This window comes from Dermacentor variabilis, chromosome 9, assembly GCF_050947875.1.
Source record: "Dermacentor variabilis isolate Ectoservices chromosome 9, ASM5094787v1, whole genome shotgun sequence".
NCBI lineage: Eukaryota > Metazoa > Arthropoda > Arachnida > Ixodida > Ixodidae > Dermacentor > Dermacentor variabilis.
The window spans coordinates 35,087,827-35,103,459 of NC_134576.1; positions in this window are offsets into that span (position 1 = coordinate 35,087,827).

A 15,633-nucleotide genomic window follows, 5' to 3' on the forward strand; every position below is an offset into this window, starting at 1 on the left:
GAAGTTTATGCTAACGTCAGCACCCCTCTTGCGTCAATTCGATCCATCTTGCCCGACTGAAGTTCACACTGATGCTAGTGGAAGCGGGATAGGAGCGGTGCTTGTACAAAGTCACAGTGGCGTAGAACATGTTGTCGCATATGCCAGCCGTTGCCTGAGCAAATCTGAACGCAATTATACGGTTACGGAACAGGAATGCCTGGCAGCCGTTTACGCCATACAAATATTTCGGTGTTATCTTTACGGTAGACCATTCAAGATTATCACCGACCATCATTCTTTATGCTGGCTGGTCAGTTTGCGTGATCCCTCTGGTCGCCTCGCACGTTGGGCGCTGCGCCTCCAGGAATACGACTTTGTGGTATCGTACAAGAGTGGCCGTCGTCACGCTGACGCAGACTGCCTCTCTCGGATTCCTCTTGCGACTACCGACTGGAATTCTGAGAATTTAGACGACTGTCTCGCTGCTGTTACTTCTACGTTCCCTGACGCGGCACTTTCAGCGAGAACAACGGAATGATGTTACCCTCGATCCGCTTTTTGTCGCCGCCCGTACTTCTAAAGACAGTGGTGGCTTTACTGTGCGTGATAAATTGCTCTACAAAACTAATTACTCCGGTCATGGAGCGTGTTTTCTGCTTGTTGTCCCCGAGAGTCTCCGCTCCGAAGTTCTACGCGCTATGCATGACGATGTGACATCCGGCCCTTTCGGCTTCGTACGAACGCTGCACCGTACCCAGGAGCGCTTTTACTGGCCCAAGATGTACGAAACAACCAAGTGTTATGTTGCTAGTTGCGAAACGTGCCAACGTCACAAGCGACCGAAAACCGCAGCCCCGGGTCCCCTTCGGCGATTGACACCGCTCAGTACGCCGTTCGAGCAAGTAGGCATTGACCTTTTGGGTCCATTCCCGTTATCTAACAACAAGAACCGTTGGATAATTGACTGCGTAGACCATCTTACACGGTATGCAGAAACTGGAGCCATACCATCTTCTACCGCTGCTTACGTGGCGGTCTTCCTGCTGCGTTCCGTGGTCCTTCGTCATGGCCCACCACATGTCATCATCAGCGACCGTGGTCGCCAGTTCACTGCTGATGCCATTGAAGAGTTACTTCATTTTTGCAATTCACAGTTCCGTCATTCCAGGCCGTATCATCCACAGACCAATGGCCTCGTTGAAAGGACGAACAGAACGCTGACCAACATCCTTGCCATGTACGTCTCCTCCAATCATAAGAACTGGGACGACGTGCTTCCATTCATCATTTACGCATACAACACGGCGAAACACGAAACCACGAACAATAGCCCATTTCATCTCCTGTATGCGAGCTTAACGCGAAGCCATCTGGACACTTTCTTACCCTTCGTACTGCACAGTGACGATTCTTTATCGAAGACTTTGTGTCTCGCCGTAGAAGCCCGTCGAATAGCTGCTCTTCGTACTCTGGCCTCGCAAAGTCGTTCGAAAAAGCGACACGAGGACCGTCACGTACAAGTATCGTTGGAAAAAGGTGACTTGGTTCTTCTTTGGACACTGCAACGCAAGCGTGGATTGTGCCAAAAGTTCTTGTCAAAATATTTAGGCACATTTGTAGTCGTGGACCACCTGAGCGAACTCACTTACGTCATAGCTCGTCTCCTGCGCAATGGTCGGCTATCAAGCAGAACTCGGCTCACTCATATTGCTCGCCTTAAGCCTTTCTACCCTGCTTGTCCATCCTGACTCGCCCCACTGGATTCGTCTGCCTGCGGGGAAATGTAACGGATATGAAAGGCGCGGACAAGAAGAGAGAAGAGAAGACGAAGAGAACGAAGAGTTTGATAGGCCGGGCTGCGCTACGATCAAGCTACGATCTCCATCCATCATCATCATCATCATCATCATCAGCCTGGTTACGCCCACTGCAGGGCAAAGGCCTCTCCCATACTCCTCCAACAACCCCGGTCATGTACTAATTGCGGCCATGCCGTCCCTGCAAACTTCTTAATCTCATCCGCCCACCTAACTTTCTGCCACCCCCTGCTACGCTTCCCTTCCCTTGGGATCCAGTCCGTAACCCTTAATGACCATCGGTTATCTTCCCTCCTCATTACATGTCCTGCCCATGCCCATTTCTTTTTCTTGATTTCAACTAAGATGTCATTAACTCGCGTTTGTTCCCTCACCCAATCTGCTCTTTTCTTATCCCTTAACGTTACACCTATCATTCTTCTTTCCATAGCTCGTTGCGTCGTCCTCAATTTGAGCAGAACTCTTTTCGTAAGCCTCCAGGTTTCTGCCCCGTAGGTGAGTACTGGTAAGACATTCCTGAGCCACCGCACGGCGGAGCTGAAGATGGGAGAGATCCAGACTCCAGTGTACCACCCTCCCAACAAGGGCACACCACAAGGTGCTGTCATCTCTCCCACGCTGTTCAACGTCGCCATGATCGGTCTCGCAAGCAAACTGCAGGACGTAGCAGGTCTTCGGCACGCAATCTACGCAGACGATATAACGCTCTGGACCACAGCAGGGTCCCTCGTTGAAAAAGAAGAACGGCTGCAAACTGCAGCAAATCTCATCCAAGATTACGTCAGCCAACGGGGTCTACAATGCTCCCCCGAGAAATCTGAGCTTCTACGAGTCTGGCGAGGCCGGGGTAACCACACAGTCCCCACAGACCCAACAAGAAGACTCGAGGTACGCCTCAACGGGGGCCTCATACCAGAGAAGCCATTGCTGAGGGTTCTGGGCATGTGGCTGCAGTCCAACCAGCGGGCCACACACACCCTTGCGCTCCTTAAAACCAGTGTCAAGGCGGTATCACGCATGATCTCCCGCGTAACATCCAAGAACAGAGGTATGAAGGAAAGGGACACCCTCCGACTGGTCAGTAGCCTGGTGGTGAGCAGAATCACATACAGCCTGCCTTACTACCACCTCACACAGTCCGAGACAAAGCAGGCCGACACACTTTTGAGGATGGCTTTGAAGACCGCTCTCCGCCTGCCGATGAGTACATCGACTGAAAAATTATTGGCGCTAGGGTTGCACAACACCCTCAGCGAACTGACAGAAGCCCATTACGTCTCGCAACAACAGAGACTTGCGCGGACTCGCACGGGCCGGCAGGTCCTACGAACCTTGGGGTTCCCAGCAATAACAACACGAACCCAAGAAACCTGCTTGATACCTCGTCACGTCCAGGACAGGTTTCACGTTGCCCCGATACCACGCAACATGGACCCTAACCTACACTCCGGCAGGAGGAGAGCAAGGGCCCAGTACATGGAGAAAGCGTTCAGGTTCAGTACAACGGCCCGGTTTACGGACGCCGCCATGTATGGGACGAACTACAAGGGCGCAGTTGCAGTGGCATGCGACCACCGAGGCCACGTTACCTCCGCGGCATCGACCCGCCCCTGCACGATTACGGAAGCCGAAGAGCTGGCCATCGCGTTAGCCATCCGCGAGGGCCTACACGCAAATCAACCATTGACGATCCTCACGGATTCCCAGCAGGCCTGCCGCAACTTCCTACAGGGTAGAATTGGAAGACCTGCTGCACAAGTCCTAGCCGGAATACTCAAGGAAGACTCTGAGGACTTCGCCACCCAAACTATCATCTGGATACCGGGTCACACAGGCATCACGGGCAACCTGCAAGCCGACAGAGCAGCTCGAGGATTCGTACATAACCGAGCACTCATCACGCCGGCTGCAGAAGACCTGGACCCTGTCGACCTCGAGTATTCAGCTATCGTGAACTACCACAGAGGGCGTCGCTTGCGATATCCACCACCCCATCGAAACCTAAAGACAGAAGATGCCGCTGCCTGGCGTAGGCTCCAGACAGGCACTTACACGAACCTACACATATTACATCGGATACACCCCACAGCCTACAGGGACGAATGCCCATGGTGTGGGGCCACACCAACCCTATACCACATTACGTGGGAGTGCACACTACACAACATAGAACACCCAGACACGAACATAACGAGGGAGCAATGGGAGGCACTGCTGTCCAGCTCGGCCCTCGACGACCAGCTCAAGCTGATTAAGAGAGCAGAGAAGATGGCAAGAGCCAGCGGAGCCCTGGACTAAGGGCCCCGACCATTAGCGGTTTTTCTGATTATTCTTTTAATAAAGTTTATCTATCTATCTATCTACTGGTAAGACACAGCTATTATATACTTTTCTCTTGAGGGATAATGGCAACCTGCTGTTCATGATCTGAGAATGCCTGCCAAACGCACCCCAGCCCATTCTTATTCTTCTGATTATTTCCGTCTCATGATCCGGATCCGCCGTCACTACCTGCCCCAAGTAGGTGTATTCCCTTACGACTTCCAGTGCCTCGCTGCCTATTGTAAATTGCTGTTCTCTTCCGAGACTGTTAAACATTACTTTAGTTTTCTGCAGATTAATTTTTAGACCTACTCTTCTGCTTTGCCTCTCCAGATCAGTGAGCATGCATTGCAATTCGTTCCCTGAGTTACTAAGCAAAGCAATATCATCAGCGAATCGCAAGTTACTAAGGTATTCTCCGTTAACTTTTATCCCCAATTCTTCCCAATCCAGGTCTCTGAATACCTCCTGTAAACACGCTGTGAATAGCATTGGAGAGATCGTATCTCCCTGCCTGACGCCTTTCTTTATTGGGATTTTGTTGCTTGCTTTATGGAGCAACAAGCAAGCAACAAAATCCCAATAAAGAAAGGCGTCAGGCAGGGAGATACGATCTCTCCAACCATCCATCGCTGTAAATCTCCATCCATCGCCTGTAAATAAAACCATTTCTTCGCAACTCTTCGTAACAATATGAATAAAATTCCACTAGCCCAACGAAACGCCAATCACACTTCAATGGCGACTACTGAAATCTCAACGCCATCTCAACTGACCCACAACGTCAGTTCAATGCAGAATCAATGGTAACCGAACAACCATTCAAAATGAACACAACGTGCCGTCTAAGCAAAATGGACTTACAACGGTAACTTAACAATTATTCGACATTGAGATACCCAATGGTGTTTCAATTAAATTTCAGTGGCCAATAGTCAAGAGCCGTCAACACTCAACCCAACAGTTCTCCAACAAACTCGCAACAATTCCTCAATAAAAATTCAACATTGGCCAACGATTTTTCAATGCCTTCTCAATAACTTTTTTGTACGAGTGCGAACACAGCTCTCTGCATGGTGACGGCGAAACTCAGAATGAGGCGGCAGTCTGGCGACAGCGGTCACCATCAACGTAATAGAATGAGTAGGAGCGCAAGGTCACACTTAACACTGAAAGTATATTAAGAGAAAATACAGTACGCTCCTGTTGACAAAAAAAAACTGATGATTAACGAGCGGTGTTCTTGAGCGAAGTTGTCGACCAATAATGTTACCAAAGACAGGACCACGCTCCTATACCGGTGCTCAGCAGAAATATGCACCGAAAGCATGTCAACTAGCGTGTAATTGATACTTCATTGGGCCGTTGCATGTTTTTGTTGTGTCTGGCAGGAGCGAGTAGTGAAATAGATGATACCGGAGAGGAGGTGGCGAGCGAAGTCCGCAAAAAGTACTTCAGGATAGCCATATTGAACGTCGATCCCGTGTTGAAAGCCTACGACATCAGATGCTCAGGTCGCCAGAAAGACTTGATTGGTAGCATACCGCTGGGCATATATGGTAACCACAGCGATAGACAAACACTTTACGGAACAGAGCAAAGGGACCTAGCGAGTTAGCCGGCCTTTTCGAGCTCTAGAATAGTTTGAAAATGAATGTGGCGAAGTATGATGCACAATATAGTATATGCCAACCCAAATGAATTAGCATGGTCATACTTGCGCGACACGCCATAGTGGCCTGCCACCAGGAAATCATGAAGTTGCAGCGATGACAGTTTTCAGTGGGTGCTTGAGAATAAAAACGAGCACATCAGAGACGTCCGATAGACGTTTCTACGGTACAAGGGAACATACCCCCCCACCCAAAAAAAAAAGAAACGCGAGAATAAGCTTGCGCATAGGCGCATTATAATATCGATCAGTGCGGCGTTTGTTGATCTTGTTCAGGATGACGTCAGCGTTCCATACAGCGTCTATTTCAAAGAAAATTAGTTGAGGTTACGTTTATTTGCATTACAATGGCAGGCGTAATCAGGCAAACATTGACAGCATTTCATTAGAGGGTGCCTGACTACTCTGTGGAGATTACGTACGACAATGACAAAAAACAACACAGAAAGCTTCGTTTGCATCGATTCGCACATACGTGGGTTGGGCATAATTCTTTAGACTATCAATTAATGCTTAAGAATATGCTTAAGATAGGCGCTCATTAATGCAATATATGCATTCACAATGACCAAAAGCGGCTGTCGTGTCCACGGTAGAAATTATTTAAAAGGATTTAATCTCATGGCCCTTATATCGTTGCCAACATCCATGGCATTTTAGTCGTCAAAATAGGATACAACTGTCAAGAAACTCAGGAGGTTGATGAACGCAAGAAGGCAAAAGCTTGCACAGAACTTCAAGGAAGTAAAATTCCTTTTTGAGCAGCTTGCTCAGGAGGCCGTGCAATGGTTTCAACGTCTATCGAAAATTCTCCAAAATATTGCTGCAAAACCGACCCGACGCGAAAATCCTCTTCTGACCTTGCCCACAAATTGGAACCTCATTAATGTGAACGTGGATGTTGTACCTGTTACGGCTCTGATTGAGACTAGCGCGCACGTATCTGCGATGAATGCTCAGCTTCGGAATCTTCTCAACAAAGTCCTCACTCCTGCTCCGTCGCCTGTGGTCCAAGTCGCCGACGGTGGAACACCAGCCGTTATTGGCATGTGTCCGGCTCGCGTGAGTGTCGCCGGACATCATACTTCTGTTTTATTTAATGTTCTAGAGCAGTGCCCTCACGACCGCATCCTGGGTCTTGACTTTCTGTCTACACATTCCGCTTTGATAGACTGTTCTGCTGGTGTTGTGCAACTCGCTCTACCTGCTGCTACAGACCCTCCCGATAGTGCTCCGATACAGCTGTCTTCCACAGAGCATATTCGCCTCCCTCACAGTGTCGTTACCTACATAGGTGTCTGCCCCGTTCCACCTGTACCAGGCGGTGACTACATCGTATCCCCTAATCCGGATGTCCTGCTCTCGCATAACGTCACTTTTCCTCACACTGTCATTACCATCTCGGACAACACGTCCTGCCTTCCGCCTGTGAACTTTGCACTCTGTACACAAGTACTCCCGCGCGGAATATCCCTGGCGCAAATAACGCCAGCCAGGGACTACCACATTTTGAATTTAACTTGTGACAGCTACTCGTGTTCAACTGTTGCTTCGCCCTCGGTCCCTTCAGACTTGAATGCTCTAACAAAAATGATTGCTCCCGATATTCCGCCCCAGCGTGCTCAAGAACTACGTTGCCTGCTTGCCTCATACTGGGACATATTCGACATTTTGCTGGAGGTTGCGGGATCATTATCAAGACGGATTTACGCAGCGGGCGCTCCTTGGCTGCATCTACATGCCAGCTCAAGGCGAGGATGCTTCGGGCCCGTCGGCACCCACGCCCACCGGCATTCTATCACAACCCAGCGACCCAGGAACCTTTTCTGGCACCGACGACACTCATGTTGAAGACTGGCTTCAACTATATGAGCGGATGAGCGCCACCAACCACTGGACCACACCATCATGCTCGCTAATGTGATGATTTACCTCGTGGGCACGGCACGCGTCTAGTTTCAGACCCACGAGGAGGAACTTACCAGCTGGGACCTTTGTAAACAGAAGCTCAAAGATTTTTTTGGCAAGCCTGTTGGACATCCGCGCGCCTCCCAAAAACACCTCACTTCGCGTGTCCAGACGTGCACTGAATCCTAGCTCACTTACATCCAGGACGTGCTCGCTCTCTGCCGCAAAGTGGATCCAAAGATGTCCGAAGCTGATAAGGTTGCACATGTCATTAGGGGCATAGCAGATGATGCCTTCCATTTCCTTGTCTTCAAAAATTCTTCCACCATGCAAGCCGTCATTACCGAAAACCGGAGGTTTGAAGAAGCGAAGGGTCGCCGCATTGCACAGCCATTTCCCCGCATTCCCAACACGGCTGCTACGTCCACCTGCAAAGACCTCCGCAGTCCGCCCACACCCAATCGCTCTGATGACATCCTCCATGTCATCCGACGTGAAATAGAAGCCGCATCTCCTGTCACGACAATTACCAGGCGACCGTCTCATTGATACAGTCTGTCGTGCGCCAAGAATTGGCCAACGTTGGCTTGACCAACGTCGCCTCAGTTAATCGGCCTGACTACTTTCCGTCCAGCAGTGTCATACGCACCTGCAATCTGAATGCCCCAACTTGGTATCGCAGCCCGTCCGAATGGCGTACTCCAGACGACAGGCCTATATGCTTCACTTGTGGCCGTATCGGCCATATTTCACGCCACTGCCGGTCTTCGTAGAATTCGACCCCCTGGTTTTACCACCCATCCCACGGCCCTCATGCTGTTCCTCGGTTCGCACTTCAAACGCAGCCAGCAAGTTCTGGCGACAGTTCTCTTCTTACCCGCTCTAGCCGCTCTCCTTCGCCACGTCGCCGCTTCTCCCGATCGCCCCATGTCGCCGATCACCGTCCCCTAGTTCCTTCCGTCAACAGAGGCCGACAAAAATGGGGGCATTTCGGGAAAGGTGAAACCGCTGGAAATCTCAGGACAGCATTAGCCTAAATATAGAAGATGACTCAAAAATAAAAAACCGTAACGTTGACAGGGTGGCCGAATTTTGGCAAAAATAAATTGGCTGTTGAAGCTGTTCCGCTGAAACTCGGTGGTGCGAAATAAAGGGAGAATGTCGATAAGTGTTGAAGAGACGTCAAGTACGTAGGTCCTGTGGCCGATGCCAGAGCCCGACAGCTGTCGGGCGACTGCACGTATAAGCGAGATGCCTGTTCGTCAGTCGTTACAGTGTGATTCGGGTCTCAAATATCTCACGCTGCCGCCATCATAATAAATACAGTGTGCCCTACGGTGTCATTCTTCAACGGCTGGTAGCGCTTCTGGTGCCGTTGGAATGGGAACAAATTGTCCTACGTGCCAGCTGTCACCTTCCTCGAACTGCCAGCATTCCTTGCCCTCCGTAGTTGCTTAGTTTTTATTGGGTTCGGCTGCTAATCAAGAGGTCTCGTGATCGAATCCCAGCCACAGCATCCGTGTTTCGATGGGTGTGAAATACGAAAACACCCGTGTACTTAGGGTTAGGTGCACGTTAAAGGTCCCCGAGTGGTCTCGATTATTCCGGAATCTCCCACTACGGCATGCTTCATAGTGAGATCGTGGTTCTGGCACGTAAAACCCCATAATGTGTTATGGAACTTTCGTTAAGGATGTCCTTGGCAGTCGCACATCTCTTGAATACAAGTAAGTGTCAGGAGTTGCCCGCGAGGTCTTTGAGTAGGTGGGTAGCGTTTATAAAATTCGATACCTGCTAGTTTACATTGCGGCTATATTATAAAGGAGGAACGGCAACATGGTATACAATATGGAGAACATACAAATCCTGCATATATTACTGCAAAATTATATTAAATAGCGGTCTCCCTTCACGCACGTGCATAACCGTCGTTGGAGACTACTTTGGTCACTAACTGCAAGTACTGCATGTGTCACACCCAATGGGTGTACCTGGCCTTTTGGCCAGTAAATGCGGCGTAATATTGCGAGCAGCTTCGGCAATAGCATGCTAACGGAAGACGACACAGAGACAGTTTGCTCAATTCTTGTGTCGTGACTTTTGCGTTGAGGTGCAAAACCAAATTATTGTTACGGGGTTAAAAACTGTCAGACGTTTATTTACAAGATATTTACAATAATTGTAGCAGCTGACAACATGGTAGACAGCGCGCGAAGTCCAGAGCGTCATCTTCTTCCGACCAGGATTAAAACAACTTTTTCGTCAGCGTGCCACATGACCCCCGGCGGCTGAAGCACCGGCTCGGTGTTGGTTAGGAGGCGGGCGAATGATACAGCTTACGACGCGCGACGTGGACCACGTCGGAGCGTTAATGAGCCACGGTTAGCTCAAGAGGGGCGATTTCGTACGCGACATGAGTTACTTGACGCAAGACACGGTAAGGGCCAGAGTGGCGTAAAAGTAACTTCTCCGAGAGGCCAACGCGTCGCGACGGTGACCAAAGGAGAACCAGGGCGCCCGGTGTGTAATGAACGTCACGATGGGGGGCGTCATATATGCGCCGCAAATTGCCCTGCGACTCCACAAGTCGACGCCGGGCAATATGGCGTGCTTCTTGTGCTTTACATATGGCTTCATGGGCGTACTCGGATGTGGAATTCAGAATAGCATGCAGGACGGTGTCGAAAGGTAGCGTAGGGTAGCGGCCAAACAAGAGGAAGAATGGAGAAGCCTCCGGTATCATAGCGAGACGAATTATAGGCGAAAGTAACGAACGGCTGCGCAGCGTCCCAGTCGCGATAGTCAGCGGAGACATATATGGATACCATGTCCGTAAGGGTGCGGTTAAGGCGCTTCGTTAGACCGTGCGTTTGTGGATGGTAAGCAGTAGCAAGTTTGTGTTTAGTCACGCACGAATGTAGAATGTCATTTACAACTTTAGAAAGAAAGTAACGGCCTCGGTCGGTGAGGAGCTGTCGAGGGGCGCCGGGGTGAAGGATGAGGTTCTCTAGGAGGAAGTCGGTGACATCAGTTGCACAGCTTGTCGGAAGAGCCCGTGTGATTGCATATCGGGTGGCGTAGTCTTTTGCTACAGCAATCCACTTGTTTCCCGAAGCAGACGTAGAAAAAGGGCCTAAAAGATCAACACCTACACGGAAGAATGGTTCTGATGGTATGTCAAGTGGTTGAAGGCGACCAGCAGGGAGTGTTGTCGGCTATTCTTATCACTTGGTTGTGTGGTCAAGGAAGAGGGTGTCCCGCGGCCGTTCTATGCGAAAGCTTGATGTAAGCGTTAGTTGCAGAAAGTGTAGTGTCAGTGCCAGTTACGAATTATATGTTGCAGTAGCTCATAAGAGTCTCAGCCCGGTAAATGTTTCACTTGGAAGGAGGCGGAGACTCCGTGCATCGTCTACTTATGTATTCGTTTATTCCATAACGCAATAAACTCAGTGCGCTCTCTATATCAAGCAGGTCGGCTTACGTTTTGGTAAACGAGGTGTGGGCTGAACGTTCTTGATTTATTGCGGCAGAATATTTCCTGTAACGTCAAGGCACTTTTCAAATTACAACAATCACATCGGTTCGGAATTATATATCTGACATTTTTATTTGCGTAGCCATTACTCATCTCATTCAAGAGTGCTCGTAAAAATTTTCGCCCTGATGAAATTGGTCCATATATAGAAGAAAAGAATACATATCTGAATTTTATTGGTACTCCTCTGTTGACAACTTCAGCTTGAAAGAAGAGGAAGAAGGCATCAGTCCGGGTAAGATCATTCTTTCATTTCTTAATGGATATTCAATGTTGTTTTTTTTTACTAATTTCGTAGTAGTGGCTGTGCAGGTGCCCCACCGTGCCCTGTACAGTGGGAATTTCTTTTTTAGTGGAAAGTGCCGGAAACTTTATTAGTAATCATGCCGACTGCAAGCGTCCGTATTGCAAGGATTGCTGACATTGCACAGTGCACTATTAATCAGCGCAAATCCTTAAAGGTAACCGTACGAGCCAACCGTGGCTCACTATTCATTCGCACATGCAGAGCCTAACTCTGATGCGAAGACACTCTCAGCGCCACAAGAGAATGGGTTACGGAAGGTCTACTTTCGATTGTATGCCACAGAATGTCGCAACATTGTAGGTGTAAATATCATTGCGATAGCCAGTATGCGGACAGAACGAGGCACGTCTGCACCGCCTCTATATTGCTGTCTATTTATCAATTGTGTACGCATGGCTCGAGAATTACAAATCCATGCAAGTTCAGTAAGTTGCTCACGTTCAGTGCCGGACGCATGAAGAGCCCACCTAGCTGCCGGGAAGAAACCTGGGTGGGTCATATCCCTAATGCTCATGGGGACAATTTTTCTGCTTTCAGGAGCGTCTTCTGGGTGTAGCCGCAAACGCATAACGATTGGTAAGTGCTTCAAAAGAACTTCAGCTTGGCCTAGTTGGTGTTTACTGCACATCATATTGACCGCCAATAAAGACGGAGACAGCAGGAGAGATCACATAAAGAACACGGGTGGTACTTTCAACTGTTTTATTTCCGGCATCCCGTGGGCATATATAGACATATAGAATATGCCCAGATCGCAGCAAACAAGAACACTCATCAGCCTAGCGTGACAAACAATTATAAAAAAAAATCTATTTCCGATTGAAACAACGTAATGGAGGGTTCACTAACACGTGTTGTTTATGTGTTCTCTCCCGCTGTCCCCGTCTTTATTTGCGGACAATATCATATGATTGGTTAGTGGTTTATTTATTAAGCTTTAGGTTTCATTGCATCCTTCCAACTATTTATTTGCACTGTCAGTACTAACCAAGAAGGTAGTGTTATTTTATCAGGTTTCACAACAAAACACCACAGTTAACACTGGACATAACGCAAAACGTATGGAGCGGTTCGTTGAGGAGCGTTACATATGCTGAAGGACCCAAACAGGCCAAATGATTGGTCTCAAGCACCATTACCAGAGCGCAGCCACCCGCTGCGCTACGCTTTCGATCATCGGCTATTATCCAGCAACCCAGGTAAGCGGCAATACGGTTATATACAAACATACGTAAATAGTCAGACTGGGTGGGGGCTTGCGCTTGTTGGTCATCTACAATTAGAGCTGCGTACAGTACGCATGGCTAAGAGAGAGGACACACGCTGCGCCACGAACAACGCTACCAATACGAACATAGGCACCAGTTTTTTTCCAATCATGAATTCCATGTACTTCTTTTATTTGTTTCTTTCTGCAGAGTAACAGAAAGAGGAGCAAAGGGATTAGTAGCCTTTTTTCCAAATACAGTGCGGCACGCAGGCCAGCATGCACGCTTCGAGAGAAACAAAAAATACACACGTGAATATATTTGCACACAGGGGAAAAATTGCTTAAGGGGAATAAATATTTTTGGAAGATTATACTTTTTTCGCAAACGTGAAAATAATGAAGTGCACTTCACAATATGTGTGACCCTAATTACAGATACATATACGTTTGCGATACACATGTACTGTCAAACCATTCGTGTCAAGTTATAGTTACTTGACGCATATAACTTGAGCAAAAAGGAAATATTCGTGAAGCACGCGAGATAATAAAGAAGATATTTGTAAGGATGGTGTCGCGTAATGCTTTCGAAGGGAAACATAAGCGTATTTAAAAAGATTCAAGAAAATACAATGGTATTGTCTATGAAAGCCATCTTAAACCTTCTTTTCGAGGTGGTGCTTTTCAGAAGCACTCGAATTTATTCAGCAAGTTAGCCACCTGATTTGTAGTGTTCTGCAGTCCATACATAGTTCATATCTTCGGAGTCCACCTAACATGGGTGCGGAAAGGATAAGGAGAACGTTGAGAACCATGCAAGCAAAAAAGCGTATTGCATTTTATATACTGGAACAATTTGAAATAGTATACTTGATTGGCTTTTAACATATGTTGCTTTAGAAAAACTGGTTTTGTCCGCAGCTCAGGTAAGGGGTATTTGATCTGGGCGACAATCTCACCGCTGGCCACCAGTTATTGGATCTTGCCGTTGAGTTGGCCGACGTTCAGAAAGATTTTGAGATGAAACGGAAGTTTTATTTACTATATTTACAGTACAACATGAAGTAATTAACAGTCATAAAGTAATTGATGGCCGGCAGCAAATTGGACGCTGTGGCCCGTGGCAAGAAGCCCGAAAGAGATGAATGAAGGAAAGCTCCTCTTTGCTCCATGTCTCTGGCTTTTAACCCCTTCGGTATCTCGGGGTCATGTCATTTTCGGCCAATCGTCGTGCCCGCTCAGGTGTCGTCATTTTCAGCCAAAAGTAGGCGCCCGTGCAAGTGCAATCACATTCGACTCAGGGGGTCGCTCCAAGTGCTCCACTGTTAGAGGGATGACTTGCCACCGGTATTGCCTCCAGGTCTGCAAATGCCGTCACAATCGGCAGATGGTGTGGTTCCGAGGGCTTCACGGTGACTTACAGCCGGCGTTGCCCCGGTGTTGCATCCCCGTCTAAAAGCGCTCAGCTAGACGAGACGGGTTGTTTTCGAGTGAACTTTCAGAGCTACAAAGCAGCTCTCCCGGGAAGAGGATCAACTACCTGGAACTGTGCCAAGCTCCCGTTGCACTTTCGGGAAGAGTCAAGTAGTGTGACAATAGCTCTACGTGCGGCGCCCGAACTGGGGGTCGCCAACTTGTCTGGACGTGCGACGCCTCTGCTTGGGGTCGCCCACTTGTCTGAAAGGTCCGGGAATGCGTAAGATGCGCTTCTGTGCACCTCAATTGGGTGTGACGGCGATGCGATGTGGTCTGGTGAATTCGAGTGATGCCAGGAAAAGCAGGCGTATCTAACAGTTCTTCCTCGCCCTGGAAGCTCGGAATGGCCGATGAACTCAATTCGCTGGCCATGAGGAACGCTGATAGAACATGTAGGGTACTGGTAACGAGCCTACGGTGACGAATTTCGGGATCCTGGGCCCTCGAGAACGTACGTAAAACAAACGAAACAACATAGTGCTGCACCACGTGCAAGCGCAGTATCTTCACCCCTGACCGGCCAGGCTATTACTACGTCAAAATGAACCCTGTTTTTTCCCGATTTTGATATAGCAGTTCCAACCACCTTTATAAACAACTTTCCATATCTCCCCGAATGCCGACAAGGCCAGAGTGATACTGTCGTTGCAAAAGAAACGGGAGAAAGTTAAACAATTACTTAAAACAACTTGTATCACTATACACAGGCAAAGTGTTGAAGCTACAAGCATGACTTCCAGCCCATAATAACACTTCCTACCTCGTCAGTCAAAGGGGGGAAGGTAGTAAGTTGGTTTACCCAAACAATCGGCTCAAACCATCCGCGTTCCCTTTTAACTTGCCTTCTTCGTAACGGACGGTGAAGTTATATTCTTGGAGAATTAGACTCCATCAGAGCAATCGTCCGTTCTTAGGGGACATGTGTCTGAGACAGGTGAGAGGACAGTGGTCGGCCTCGAAAGGGAATTTCGGTCCGTAGAGATAACAAGATAATTTCTGGACTGCCCAAACGAAGCAGGCGCAGCATTCTTTTTCGGAAGCGTAGTACGCCTCTTCTATCCACGTTAATTTTACGCTAGCATACAGTACCGGATGCTCCTCCGCGTCTTCGCCCACCTAGTGGAAGACGACTCCCAAATCTCTGTCACTAGCGTCGCACTGCACGATAAATTCCTTAGAATAATCGGGGGTCCGAAGCACTGGTCCTGAGCTCAGAACCCTTTTCAGGTGCTTAAATGCGGTTTCTTTGACCTCATTCCACCGAACGTTTTCGGGCTCTCCATTTTGGAGGGTGTCTGTCAGGGGGCTTGCTACCTGTGAGAAATTTGGACTGTACCGCTGGCAATATCCGACGAGCCGCAGAAAGGCTCTGACATCCGTCTTAGTTCGCGGTTCAGGAAAGTT